Source organism: Coenobita brevimanus, chromosome 19 (genome assembly GCF_032717465.1).
Source record: "Coenobita brevimanus isolate Jiangsu-jjx chromosome 19, ASM3271746v2, whole genome shotgun sequence".
Lineage (NCBI taxonomy): Eukaryota > Metazoa > Arthropoda > Malacostraca > Decapoda > Coenobitidae > Coenobita > Coenobita brevimanus.
Window position 1 is genome coordinate 4043595 of NC_136972.1, and position 14300 is coordinate 4057894.

The following is a 14300-nucleotide window of genomic DNA, read 5'->3' on the forward strand; positions in this document are numbered from 1 at the left end:
ACAGTCACTCCCAAAAGTCGGGTACATTTGTAGATCACAAGAAACCCTGAACCAAGGAATCTGAAACAACTTACACATATGGCTATTTATCTCAGCAAATGTTTCGGATTCAATGATGAACTGGGCCAGACTTTTGGGAGTGACTGTACATATAAAAACTCACATATGACTTTGCATTCGGCTGGTTTTTTGAAACATTAGCTGTGAGATTTCACAGCCGTTTCGAAACTCGGCTGACAAGACAACCCTGTCTCTTGAGGCCCTTGCCAATAGGAACAGCTCCCCTTGCCACACCTGACTGTCTACGAGCGATGGAAGGTGGTTGGCAACCAATCCTCCCGCGTCCAGAGCCAAATGGCGAGCATGCTGACCTGCCAAATGCAGCAAACAGTTATGCTGGTTGGAAGACTTGACACCACCCAGCTTCCTCATGAATGCTGCCAGAGCTACTTCAGTGTTGTTGTCAGCAAACTGACCAACAATTTTTTCTAGCAGCTCGTGGCAGGGTTATAGATCGATGTTTGGAAGTTCAACAGTGGCTTCCTTTTCCGATTGATCTGAGACAACAAAGTCCGAGTCCGAGCTACCTGCTTGATTTAACAAGCCCTCTTCCCTAGCACTAACAGGTTTTGTTGGGTCGTTGACCTCCTTTGCCTTGTCTTCAGTCACAGTTAAACCACTGAAGAACTCCAGCAGTGGAACCCTTTCGTGCCCTAAGGCGGCACACGCCAGCAAACGTCATCTTTCAGGAGTGCTCAGGAAAAACTGTGGCAACTCGACTAAAAAATGAGTTGAGCACGCCATTTGGTGCTTGCATGCACCGCCGGTCTGTCCAGTTGTGCATTCACACATCCCTATATTCAGGTCTACAGTGTACCTCACATCAGGCTGTGATTGGCTTTTGACAGTGAAGGTGTTTTCACCAATACGTTCGATGTGGTTCACACAGATCGTGCAGGTCAATGGAGCTTTTGCCTGGCACCTGCCTAGGGCGACATCGACAAGGCATTGCTTCATGTACAGTCAGGGAAAATTCCGCATTACCCACTGTTCGGGGCATTGGTGGTCGACGAAGAGTCACGAAGCAGCAGCCAGACCCCACTCGTCTGGTAACTGTGAGTGAGAGGGAGGGTGGCCGGGGGTGGAAGGGTTTGGAGAGTTGCTCATATCACAGTATCAATACATGTTTACTGTCAAAGGTATGCTTCTTTGGCTTCGTTTTGTGATGTTCGATAGGAATGATAGAGAGACTGATCTTATAATTAGGACTTCCCATGTCATTCTGTCTATAGTAAAACGAAAAACCTGTTAATCGCTCATATAAATAATCTTTTTTAGTATTACTATTGCACGTTACTCTTAACTAAGTTCGAGATGAATAATTACCAGAATAACACTGAAAATGTTTGTAGGCGGATGTTTACAGTGGGACGAAAGAGGATAAATAAATTTGTACGAATTTACATAAATACATACATACAGAGAGAGAGAGAGAGAGAGAGAGAGAGAGAGAGAGAGAGAGAGAGAGAGAGAGATAATATAGTGGTTTTGTTTTCGAGTCAACACAAAATATAAAAAATATGTTATAGCCTATCATTATTATGAATATCTCCTGGGGAAATGTCTCATGTTAAATGAATGAAAGCATTCAAACCTCTGTCCGAACCCAGCAAACTTCCATAACTTTCCTGACAACGCTAGGTCTACAAACATTTACGTAATTTTCTTCATAAAATGCTAACATCATACAGTCATCTATCCTTACTAAATTAACTCAAAAACACCGTCCAAATCAAACGCTGGACACCTACACGTGATTCCCAATCTATCACTAAACCCTCCTCTGCCCCCAGTCTTCCACCTCCTCCTCCTTCACACTCACAGTTACCAGACATATGAGGTCTGGCTGCTGCTTCACATTCACCCGTCTCACACCAGTGCTTCGCGAGGTGGGTAATGCGGAACTTTTCCTGACTGTACATGTCGAAAACTTCGTTCATGAATACGATGAGCTGGTTTGTGTTGTAGACCTTGCATCTGAAATGAACACAGACAATGTGTCAGGTACATTAACCATACTCATAATTAAAGACCGGATTTTAATGTGAAGATTTATTGTGATTTAGGTTGATTTCGGGTGAAGAATTAGCACGAAGCATTTGGCCCAAAATAAGATGAGTGTACAAGTGTGTATGTATGTAAATTAATATCACTATCACCTGTTTAGAACAACGTCCTTTATAGTACACATAGTGGACTCCGCAAAGTTGTTCATTTGGTGATAGCGAACGAGATGGCCTGATCTGTAGGTGACGCTCCAATCACGACACCTCTCAACCAACTGAGTTAGACACCTGTAAAATTGCATCATGTGATTATTAGATAGATTTAACTCATTGACATCAGAAAAAGTCTTAAAACTACATAGCATGTTCTCTGAGTTCTGCTAGATCCTTTAGAGGAATATAGAGGAATAACTTGAAATTATTATGTAAATTAAACAGTTTAGCTTGAACGGTCTTTGGATATCTACTTAGTGGTGACATCATACCTAGTGTACTTTGTGTACTCGGCAGCCTGAGGATACTTGCTGAATACATCCCACCGTTCAGTGAATGCAACTTTGGTCTCAGCGTATACCAGTTGCTTGGTGACTGCCATCAGCTGAGGACGATGCTCTTTCTTCACGCCATGCGATGAATCGCACAACCAGCGCCACACTTGCTGCAGCAAGTGGAAGACACACGAGAACAAAGTAGATTCTGGCCATACGGATCGTAACGCGTTCCGCTGTGCTTCGCTATTATCTGTCATGAAGCAATTGGGATGACCTTGACCAAAGAACCCAGTTGTTCCGAGCATGTTACGCAGTAGCTGGAACCCTGTAGAACAGTATATATATATATAGATGTCAGACTTAATGCGAATGGTAGAACTATTGATTACCAAATCAGAGTTTTCATTGGAGATAATTTTTTATAAGGCTCAAAGGTAAATGATACAAACAATATTCTTAGACGATAAATGTTCAAACTAACTGTAAATGCTGGATAATAGTTTAATCAAAATCAGATGGGAGAAAGGTGCGAGTGAAAACCTGATCATACAAACAATTATCGCATGCTACCTTCCGCATCTCTCTCTCTCTCTCTCTCTCTCTCTCTCTCTCTCTCTCTCTCTATATATATATATATATATATATATATATATATATATATATATATATATATATATAACATTGTAAACTTTGTAAAATCCCACCCACCTTTTGTGTACATCTTTTCATCTTGAGATGACGTATAAGATGATGCCCAACGGAACAGCTCCAGCAGGTCTAACACACAGTAGAGGAGTGACAGCTGTGTTGAGCTGGTCAACATGGCTGGTTGTATCAACAAAAACCACCTCGCCAGCTTCCTTGAACTTGCGGTGAACTCGCTCCATAAAACTTGTCACCAGCACCACAACAAAGTTATTGCCATCGATATCAAACTGGAGGTTGGAGTCAGTTGACTCTCTGGGGTACTTCTCAATTGCAGAGATCATACTCTGTCCAACAGTTTCATGATTTTCATGAAGCCAGCATTCTCTCAGGTAAGAAACCGATCGAGGCGATGGGTTGACAGCATGGTTTGCCAATTCAGCCAGGTTCAGCTCCAGTTTAGCACTGTGCATTCGAGATGCCTGAGCTGTTGTCATACCTGAAAACATCAGACTAATACATGCATGGTACGGAAAAAAGATTGCTTAAGCACATTTTTATTTGTTCTCCAACAATTGGTTTTCTGCACAAATTTACAGTACAAAATATCATAAAATGCTGTCAAAATGGGAGAGATTTTCAGATGGACTTTTTAGGCAGGTAATCAAACTATTTTCTAAATTTAAATAGTAACACAATGAAAAGTATACCAAAAACATATAAGCATAATGTATGCTGAGTGATATACATACCCTGTTCGAAGTATCTGGTAAAATAGTGCATCGTTTCCATGAGAACTCGATGTTTAGTAAGAGATGAGGCTCACATAGTAGAATGATTATGCTTTCCATGGATTTCAATAATACAAGGGTGTTTTGCAACCTCTAGGTCCCGTCTCTTCGTACTAGGTGTCACAAGTTTGACCTTGATTATAACCTTCAGAGGACATCTAGGAAAACAAAACAGTATTAGAATGACATTAAGAAATTAATTATACACGAAAATTTGAGTCTGTATTAAATCATTACAAAAGTAATAAAGCCTCACCCTGTGCATGGCATCTTCTTCCTTCTATGACGAAGATCGCCATGGACTCCAATTAGACGCTGTCGAAATGCCAGTCGCTCCAAGTTCCTTAAAGTCTCTTTGCAATTGAGAGTGGTCATATTTTTCTTGTAAATTATTTGTTTCCATCCACTCACTTCTTCTGTTGAAGCATTTGCCCATAATTTCACTATATTATCTTTCTTCTCAAGAATGATATTTTCAAAACCGTCACTCTGAAAGTCTACTTCAAAATTCATAGGAGAAACCACACACCATACACGCTTGCAGGCGTCTTTCATAGTGGCCACACAAACCATCAATCCATCATACATCAGCACGTGGGCGGCGCATGTGCGATATGAGTGCAGAGTCAAATATTTTTTTTTACTTTCTCATTTTTTCAGTAAAATTTTCCACAAATGGTTTCCTAAAAATGTTTATTCAGAACAGTGTTATCGAATTCTACTATGAGAAACATGATCGCTTGTACTGACGTCATATATAGATAAAAATTACGTTGATTGGTCAGACCGCTTGAGGTCACGTACGTTTTAAATGTAATGGCATATAAAGTGCAATATCTATAGAATACAATGTCTACTCACGGGCCGCCCGGGAGAGAAAGAAAACGCACCAGCACCTGACTGATGACGTCACACTCCTCTCTCCAGTCTCCCGCGTCCCAGGTCATACCTTACAGTGTTACACTCTAAAATTTCTATTTCCTTCTTACCATATCTTAGCATGTGCTTGCACATTGTCAAAAATAATGCAGATAAATAATATATGAATCTCTAGCCAAACAATTAATTGGCTTTAGTCATAGCATGCTCATCATTTATAAGCTTTGAAACAGTGTTTAAGCATATGGACTAGAAAATTGTCTCATGTCACACTTAAAGTTCATTGAATATAAATCTCTCTCTCTCTCCCCCCCTCCCTCCCCCCCCCCTCTCTCTCTCTCTCTCTCTCTCTCTCTCTCTCTCTCTCAAGCAATCAATCAGTCAAAATATTTATACATCTTTATCTATTATCAGTGTACTCATTTTGTTTAAAGATTTTCTGGATGAAATGATTATTTTTATTTAGTATTCGCATTCTAAGAAACATACGACAGTGAATAAATTTAATAATTACTTCATAAGGCAGAGAAACAAATCTAGCTGTTTTACTGGGTAGATTCTGGGCAGTGGCTTTTTCAGTTTGCAAGGCTTTAGCTCCATGAAGACAAATAAATATCTTTTCCATTGTTTTTAATTTTTCCGGGAATTCAAAGCTAAGTTTCATCAATTTTTCATTTCCCGTGCTAATTACACCAATCCATATGTCTTCTTTGTTTGATGCCACTGAACCGAGGTAACCATATTGAGAAAATTTTTGAGCTAAGAATCCACCAAAATACGCAATGTCCTCTTGCTCAGTAACTTCTTTTAACTTCTAAATGCAGGTTGTCTGAAATATTTTCCTTGCCCATACCCTCTGCCACTGGTTCATCGTTTTCGTCTGACAAGCAGAACACCGTTGCAGAGACATGGTTATTTCACGCTGGAGATTTTATTCATTATCCTCAGACAGTGAAGCATGCTCATCACTGAAGCTGGAAAATGATCCTGCTGACATGTTCAGTTGTTCACATCCTCAATTTTTTTTCCTCCACATTGTATTTTGACCCCAAATGTGAACTATTTATTCTGAGATGTGACTTAACCCGATATTTAACAGCAACAGGAGATGGATGCTGATAACATACACCCATTTGTCTGAGGCAAGCAAAGGAGTGCTCCAGCCCATCTTGATCCAATCTGTATGTTAATATGTAGGAGATATTGTACTAACCTTTTACCATTTCCTGTAACTTAGGCAAAGACCTTGATGAAATGATTAGTCCGTTCTGAAACTGGTAAAGCCCTTTACTCTCATATATTCACAATGGTTTTGCTGTGTTTATCATGTACTTCGGTGTTTTGTCATGGGTTTCTAAATCTAACCCATAAGCATTTCTAGAAGACTTTACATCCCGTGTAACACGGAAATTGAATATATCAAACCAAGTATCAACCAGATAAATGAACTTATTTGTACTTTCCCAATATCTGTCCTGTAGTAGTCCTTTTCTTTACCATCTTATTTCTTAATTTTTCGGGAAATTGTGGACTGTGACGTTTCGTCTCCGTCTTGCACGGAAAACATCACTATACTGAACAGTAATTCGGCATTTTTCTTCACCTTGTGTATGGAAACAATCGTGGAAAAGTGGCGGATCTAATGTCAATCGCAAATGGGCACACCACATTTCATGAATGTTGACATTCTGAGGAGCTGAGTGAGGGACGCAGGGTGCGAAGAGAGAGTGTGACGTCATCACTCATGAGTGGGCGCGTTTTCTTTAGCTCCTGGCCGGCCCGTGAGTAGACATTGTATTCTATGGATATTGATAAAATGAATAGGAAAGTGGGAGTATCGTTCATCACAATCGCAGACCCGAACCAATGAAACTGAGAGAGAAACCTGTATCTAAAGCCACGTTTTTGTCGTCCAAGCTGACGGATCGGATTCAATGCCATCTTCGGTGAAACCAAGCTGCACCGTTTTTGTCGGCCAAAGTGAAACGAAGCCAGCCCAAGCATCTGTCATCGAAACGAAGACCGTCTTCGTATCTCACCCAAGCGTGGTCGGAAGCAGTCTCGGTGCAGCTTGGGGAGAGTGAGATTGGCCAGCAAGGACAAGTAAATGATCAATATCACGAAATTTGCACGATGTACGTATAACTAGGGTGCAGGTGGCTAATATTAATGGCATATAGAGCCAGTTCAGCACAAATAACGGCCACATGTAAGTTGCATATTTGTCAGAAGATCGTCTTGGGCGAACCCCTCTGTTTACTTTGCAATCAGCACGTAAGTTTTCGGTTCTACGTATCCTGGACTGTTTTCAACAGAAACCAAGCACTCCAAGACGCACTTCGAATCCCAAACTCCAGCTTGGACGACAAAAACATGGCGTAAGTTGCACTGAGGGCAGGCGCATAGTGACGTCTCAGTCCAAGCTCTGCCCCTTTTCTCTACTGCAGTGCAGTTCGGAAATATGCGCCCCGGACCCCACTGGGGGAGCTACCGCTCACCCCAGACTCCCTAGCTTATTGCCTCGCTCCTTCGGCGCTCGACACCCATTACATTAACGAACAGCACCCCCCTTTTCCAAATGCTGGATCCGCCACTGACCCACGAATCCAATAGCCTGTAAACCAACTGTCTGCCATCTATCGACAAGGCTGGCTGTCACAGAACCTATCATTGAGCCAGTCTGTCATAGAACCTGTCTGTTATCGAGTCGTCTGTCATCAAGCCTGCCTGTCATCTAGCCGGTCTGTCACCGAGCCTGTCTCTCATCGTGCCAGTCAATCACAAAGCCAGTCTATCACGAAGCCTGCCCTTCGCCAAGCCTCTCTGTCGTCAAGTCTGTCTGTCACCAGACCTGCTTGGCTTTTCATCCTGATCACGACTTTGCTGATTGTCAAACGTCCAGTAACCAAGTGACCTGTAACTTGCCCTCTTCTCCACCCATCAGCCATCAGTACCAACTCACACGACGCCCTTTGCCTAGGTGGTGAGATAGAACCATTCAGTAAAAAAGTTTCTTCTATTATCTCTGGTCCGATAATTTTTGTACATTATTTCTTTCTTCTCGTACATAGTTAAAATACGGTACTTAAAACAGCTTCCCCAGAAATTTTTGTTTACTCCCAATGTTCTTTTTTGTATATTCATCCATATGAACCTTTAATTTGAAAAAAAAAAAAAAAAAAAAAAAAATATATATATATATATATATATATATATATATATATATATATATATATATATATATATATAGAGAGAGAGAGAGAGAGAGAGAGAGAGAGTTGGGAAAAAGGAATGAAAGACGAGAAATGCTGGTCAGTTTTGCTGAATTATATAACATGAGAATAATGAACACATTCTTTCAGAAAAGTACAGGGAGAAAGTGGACCTGGAGAAGCCCAAATGGAGAAACAAAGAATGAAATCGACTTCATTATAACAGCTAAGAATAACATGATCACAGATGTCACAGTTATCAACAAAGTATATAAAGAAATTGACCATAGAATGATGGGTTGCCCAGCCAGATTCAGTTTCAGAAGTGAAAGAAAGATGATTAAAGATAAAAAGATATTCCCAATAAAAGTAAACAAAAACTAAGTAGCCTTTCAGTTGGTAATAAGGAACAGATTTCAGGCTCTAATTAGTGCTGAATGTGACACTGATGAGCTGAATGACAGACCGACAAAAGTGCTAAGAGAATCAGCGGAGGTAGAAGGAAAGCCTAATGCAACTAAAGCCCAGATGCATTCGGAAAAGACACTAGAGCTTATGGAAAAAAGAAAGGAAATGAAAGTAAAAACAAAGAAAGATGAAATAGAACGAGAGGAAAAAAGTAAGGTTATCAACAAGAGACAAAGAGAAGAAAAAGGAAAGAGAAACATAGATCAGATCAAAGAAACCATCAAAAAAAGAAAAAGTCTGAAACAGGTCCACAGTAAAACGGCACTAGGAAAGCAACAAACTACATTACTGAAAGACAATCACGGTGAAATAATTAAATGCAGAGATAAGATGATGAAGAAAGCTGAAGAATTTTACAAAGAACTGTATGCATCAAAGACCGTAGTACCAATAGCAAACTTTTCAGTTGACACAAGTGAAATACCTGATGTACCACCAGACTAAGTAAATATTTCTCTTAAAAATATGAAAAGAGGGAAGGCTCCGGGAGAAGATGGAATAGTAACAGATTTACTGTTGGATGCAGGAGCAGAAGTACAAAACAGACTCGCTCACATATTTACTCAGTGTATAAAACAGAAGAAAAATCCCAAAACATGGTATAATGCAAAAGTTATTTTACTTTACAAAAAGGGTGTCTCAAAAGATCTTAGTAACTATCGACCCATTAGCTTATTATCAGTCATTTACAAACTCTTCGCTAAAGTCCTTAAGGCCAGAATAACAACAAATTTGGAGGAAAACCAACCTCGTGAACAAGCAGGATTCCGAAGCGGGTATTCGACTACTGATTATCTACACACAATGAATCAGCTAATTGAGAAAACTACGGATTATAATAAACGACTGTGCTTAGGTTTTGTTAATTATGAAAAGGCTTTCGACTCAGTAGAACACATAGCAATTATAAATTCATTGCGAGAACAAGGAGTGAATGAGAACATTGTAAAACTGCTCGAAAACATATATAAAGAGGGAACTGCTACAGTTAAATTACATAAGGACTCAGAGAAAATTTATATTGAGAAGCGCGTGCGTCAGAGAGATGCAATTTCACCAAAATTAATTACAGCATGCCTTTTCGTAATCAACAAAACCTAAGCACAGTCGTTTATTATATTCTGTAGTTTTCTCAGTTGGCTGATTTATTGTGTGTAGATGATCAATAGCCAAATACCCGCTTCGGAATCCTGCTTGTTCACGAGGTTGGTTTTCCTCTGAATTTGTTGTTATTCTGGCCTTAAGGGCTTTAGTGTAGAGTTTGTAAATGACTGAAAATAAGCTGATGGGTCGATAGTTACTAAGACCTTTTGAGTCGCCTTCTTTCGGCATAAGATAATCCACAGGTATACATGGAGAGTCATGAGGAGGATGGACGGTGAACTCGTTGAACGAAAGACAATGATAGATTACGTGTATGTGGATGAGCGAATAAGAAGACAAGTATTGGATGCAAGAGTGTGGAGAGGATGGGGGAATGGAATCTCGGACCATCACTTAGTGGTGGCCAAGGTAAGGCTGCAAAGAAAATGGGTGAAAACACGAAGGAGAAGACAGGAGGAAACAGCTCCTGTGAAAAGAGTGAAGAAGTTGCAAGATAGTGAGAAAATGGCAGAGTATAAGAGCATAGTGGAAGAAAAGTTGGGAAGGTATGAGTTAGAGCAGATGGCAGGGGTGGAAGATGTACGTAAGATATTTGTGGAACCGATAGGCGCAGCGTGTGATGTGGTTTGTGGAGTGAAGAGGAGTTCCAGGGGTATGCAAGGGACAGCATGGCGAAATGAGGTGAAACGAGCTGTGGAACAAAAGAAGGCTTATAGTGAATGGCTAGCTAGTATAGGTACGGGAGAAGAGGAGAGAGAGAAGAGAAAGGTATATGTGAGCAGGAGAAGGGAGGTGACGAGATTTGTCAAGGAGAGTAAGAAGAAAGTGAATGAAGAGTTTGGAAGGAATCTGAATGTGGAATGGAGGGAGAGTAAGAAATTGTTTTGGAAGGAGGTAAAGAAAGTAAGACAGTGTGAAAGAGGAAATAGTAGGGGAGTGAAAGATGGGAATAATAGATTGTTGGTGGAGAAGAAAGAGAAACTGAGGAGATGGAAGGAGCACTTCGAGGATTTGTTGAATGTAGAGAGTGATAGCAGTGCGAGTATAAGTGGTTGGGGAATGGCTTGGAGAAGAAGAGATGAGAGGAGGGAGGAAGAAATCAGTAGGGCGGAAGTAGTGGAGGAAATGAAAAAGATCAAGCTGGGAAAGGCCCCAGGAACTGATGGAGTGCATGGTGAAATGCTGAAGTATGGGGGTGGGATTGTTGTGGAGTGGATATGGAAGTTGTGTAGACTGGCTTGGGAAGAGGGAAGGGTTCCAGAGGACTGGAAGTCAGGCATAATTGTTCCTTTATGCAAAGGAAAAGGGGACAGAGAAGTATGTGGAAATCATAGGGGTATTTGCCTTCTTAGTGTGAATGGAAAAATTTATGGTAGAATACTCATTGATAGGGTTAGTTATATAACAGAGGAGCTAGTGGGAGAAGAACAAGGGAGATTTAGGAAGGGAAAAGGGTGTGAAGATCAGATATCTGTTCTAAGATGTTTAGTGGAGAAGTATCTAGACAAGGGAAAGAAAGTGTATGCTGCCTTCATGGAGTTGGAGAAAGCTTATGACAGAATAAACAGGCAAGATACGTGGAGGGTATTAAGATTATAAGGAGTGGAGGGGAAATTGTTGAGTGCTGTGAAGAGTATGTATGAGGGAGCTAGGGGTACGGTGCGAGTGGATGGTGAGTTGAGTGAGTTCTTTTATCTAAATGTGAGACTGAAACAGGGATGTGTGATGTCTCCATGGCTGTTTAATATATACGTGGATGAGGTTGTGAAGGAGGTACAAGGTAAGGCAGTGGATGTGGGGCTGGCTCTGATGAATGAGGGTGAGATGTAGAAGATTCCAGAGTTGCTGTTTGCTGATGATACAATATTGTTGAGTGAAGATGAATGGGAGTTGCAAGGTTTGGTGAATGAATCTGGGACGGTGTGTAGGAAGAGGAATCTGAAAGTTAATGTAAACAAGAGTAAGGTTTTGGTGCTTGAGGGGAATGAAGTCACAGAATGCACAGTGAGGTTGGATGGTTAGGATATGGAGAATGTGAGTGCATTCAAGTACTTGGGTAGTGTGATGAGTAAGGATGGAACTTGTGGGGATGAAGTGCGTGAAAGGGTACAGCCGGGAAGGAAGGTTGTTGGTACACTGAAAGCAGTGATGAGAAATAGGGAGGTGGGTATGGAAGTTAAGAAGTCACTGCATGATAGTATTGTGATCCCTACCCTGACGTGTGGAAGCGAGGCATGGACCTCGCTAGAGGGGAACAAGTCAAGAGTGAGAGCAGTGGAAATGAGTTACTTGAAAGGAGCATGTGGAGTGACATGGAGGGACAGGTTGACGAATGTATATTGAAAGAACGTTGTGGGGTGGATGTGGATGTGGTTTAGAAAATTAGGAGAAATCCACTGAGGTGGTTTGGACACGTGGAGAGAATGGGGAATGAAAGATTGACTAAGAGGGTGTATGTAAGTGAAATGGAGGGAGGAATAGGGAGGGGAAGACCGATGATGGGGTGGAGGAATGGAGTTGAGAGGTATTTGAGGGAGGGGGGAGTGAGTTTGGGGGAGGGCAGTCAAGTGGTGGGTGACAGAGCGACATGGAGGCGTTTTGTCTGCGGCCACCCTTTGCGGGATGAGGGCGTCTGGCTATAGATAGATAGATAGATGCCTAGAAAGTATTTTCAGAAAGCTAGACTAGGAAAACAAAGGATCGAACATAGATGGAGGAAAGCTAAACCATTTAAGATTTGCAGATGACATTGTCCTAATCTCGGAAACAGCAGTGACATTGCAAGAAATATTAAATGACCTGAGCAGAGATAGTCTCAAAGTAGGGCTAAGGATGAACTGGAGTAAAACTAAAATAAAGTTTAATCCACAAACACCTGAGTGTCATCAGAATATGCGAAGAAATTCTTGAAGTCGAGAAGTACACTTACTCGGGGCAAATAGTAAAATTAACGAAAGATCATGATAGCGAAATATAAAGACACATTACAATTGGATGGAAAGCTCTCGGTAAACATAGAGACATTATGAAAAGTATCTTGCCAGTTTGTATGAAACGAAAAGTATACGAATGTATAATTCCAGCTATGACTTATGATTGTGAGACCTGGAAACTCACAAAATCGATGGAAAATAAATTAATCCGTTCTCAGAGAGCAATGGAAAGGTCAATGTTGGGAATATCTTTAAGAGACAGGAAAAGATTACTTGGGTGAGAGAGCAGACTAGAGTCAAAGATATTTTAGAATTTACAAGAGAACAGAAATGGAGATGGGTAGTCCATGTAGCAAGAATAAGGGATAACCGATGGAGCAAGAGGCTGACTGACTGGGCACCAAGAGATTGTAAGCACAGAAGAAAGCCAGACAGGAGGTGGAGAGATGAGATAGAGAAATCTGCAGGGAAAACGTGGCAAAGATTGGCTCAGTCAAGGAATTCGTGGAGAAGGTTGGGGGAGGCCATTGTTCAGTAGGAGACTCGTAATGGCTGCTGCTGCTGATGATGTACGTATATATATATATATATATATATATATATATATATATATATATATATATATATATATATATATATATATATATATATATATATATATATATATATATATATATATATATATATATATATATATATATATATATATATATATATATATATATATATATATATATATATGCAACTACAAGAATGCAGAATGCTTGATGAACGTCTACTGTACAGATTATTGCAAAGTATGAGACAGGATAAGTTCATCCCTTCCGAACAAAACAAGCTGCTAGAAGCAGCAGCGGCATCACTAGCAACAGGAACGGAAATCTCAGAGTTAATAGGAAACAGTTCTTTGGTGGGAACTGATGATAGGGAAAGAAACACCTTAACACCAAATAATGTAGCCACGTTATTTACTTGTCTCAGATTACTTAATCATCTTAGCAAGGATGAATTAAATGAAGAGTTAGAGATTCAGTTTTCTCCTAGGGATGATATAACCTTATTAGCTGCACAGATAGAACAGAAACTCGTTATCATACCAAGTCAAGCAGAACTTAAATTTCAACCAGTTACTAGTTCAACACAACAGTAATTGCAGTCACAAGGTCAAGGACACGTCTCACGTCCACTCAACAGACAAAATTTCACACCACATTCACCAGCCATGTCACTTGCAAGACCTGTTTCGCAAAGTAGTTTCTCTCATGACTTAAGCAAATCTACAAGCAGAACTAAGACAGTTTGTTGGTAATGTAAACGATCAGGTCATCGCGTAGCTCACTGCTACATGAGACCAAGAGATGAACGAGGACACAGAAGTTACAGCAGATCACCTTCACGATCATTCAGGAATAAGTACAGTACTTGTCACAAAAGCCATTATCATTCCACTAGCGAATGCCGTAACCTTGCCAGTACACAGCTGGGGGAAACCCCGTGCCAGAACGAACCGATTCATCCGTAACGACACAAAATATTGAGCTCCCAATACGCCAGATTGGTCCTCTGATTCACTAATGTGCAGTTACCTTTAGTAACTGCGAAGGAGTCCCTATATAATTTTTTATTGGCTCTAGTTCTGTGGTGAACTTGATTCCTGTATCCTCCCTAAACATTATTAAAAGAAAGATCAAACTGGTTTGGATGCTTGAGC

The 14300-nt window shown here is 40.6% G+C and overlaps 1 pseudogene; it reads right to left on the reverse strand.

Annotated features, from left to right (window-relative positions):
• LOC145391612 (uncharacterized) overlaps positions 1-4548 on the reverse strand; it is an 81558-nt pseudogene extending 77010 nt beyond the window's left edge.
• Positions 4549-14300: the final 9752 nt, after the last annotated feature.